The 1,264-nt window shown below is 44.8% G+C and overlaps 1 protein-coding gene across 1 annotated transcript in view; it reads left to right on the forward strand.

Moving 5' to 3' along the window:
- PDPN (podoplanin) overlaps window positions 1–1,264 on the forward strand; it is an 83,483-nt gene that overhangs the window by 77,097 nt on the left and 5,122 nt on the right. The window lies entirely within an intron of this gene.

A 1,264-nucleotide genomic window follows, 5' to 3' on the forward strand; every position in this document is an offset into this window, starting at 1 on the left:
ACCCGCCACCTTAGGTGTATGTGGCTGGCGCCTTAGCCGCTTGAGCCACAGGCGCCGAGCCAGTCTATGTAAATCTTAATAGATTCTATACTAATGTCAACCATCTTTCGTTGAGTTCATGTCTGTAGATAAGGAGCAAGAATCTGTTCTAAACCTGGATTTGGGGTTGTATTTGTGATTCATAGTTGGCACCTGAGACAGTGTGAATGGACCACCTGGGAGAGAAACTTCACAGAAAGCCTTTGAGGCATTGCTGTTGTTATGGACCAAGTCACCGATGAGTGAGGAAAAGGTCGTTGTCAGTTTAGCCATGGAAAGAGAGCAATGTGTATTTGTAGAGATTTCTTTTTTTCTTTTTCTTTCTTTTTTTTCTTGAGATAGTCTTACTTTGTCACCCTCAATAGAGTGCTGTGGCATCACAGCTCACAGCAACCTCAAACTCTTGGGCTGAAGCGACAGGCACCCAGCTGTTTTTAGAGATGGGGGTCCTGCTCTTGCTCAGGCTGGTCTGAACCTGTGAGCTCAGGCAGTCTGGCTGCCTCAGCCTCCCAGAGTGCTTGGGATTACAGGCAATAAGTCACCTTGCCCGGCCTGTAGAGAGTTCTTAAAAGAAGTTCAGTTGTTTGGGATTTTCTTAAAATTTGTTTTATTTTATAGTGACAGGAGTGGGAGAGAATAACAACTTGAGGAGTGCTTGTTAACTCGATACATTTTACTAAAATGGTTTTATCTAGATAATTCTTATGTTTCCATCTCCAAAATGAAAGTAAATGTAAAAATCATGCCTACAGCAATGGTTCATCTGAACACCTAGAAAGTTATTCTTTACTGTTCAATATACATTTCTGGGTCTAGTCACTAATCTGGTTAATAACTATAGTATTTCAGAGGATTTAAAATACACTTTCTACCCCCACATTCATACCAGCAACAGTCACAGCAGCTAAAGTAGGGAAGCAGTAACCCAAGTGCCCATCGGTGGTTGAACAGATAAGCAAATGTATATGCAATGAATGGTATTCTTAAAAAGAAAACGCTGGCTCGGCACCTGTGGCTCAAGCAGCTAAGGCGCCAGCCATGTACACATAAGCTGATGGGTTCGAATCCAGCCCAGGCCCGCCAAACAATGATGGCTGCAACCAAAAAATAGCCAGGCGTGGTGGCGGGCGCCTGTGGTCCCAGCTGCTTGGGAGGCAGAGGCAGGAGAATCGCTTGAGCCCAGGAGTTGGAGGTTGCTGTGAGCTGTGATGCCACAGCACTCTAC

The sequence above is a fragment of the Otolemur garnettii genome, unplaced genomic scaffold (genome assembly GCF_000181295.1).
Source record: "Otolemur garnettii isolate 467f Iridium unplaced genomic scaffold, OtoGar3 scaffold00067, whole genome shotgun sequence".
Taxonomy (NCBI): Eukaryota; Metazoa; Chordata; class Mammalia; order Primates; family Galagidae; genus Otolemur; species Otolemur garnettii.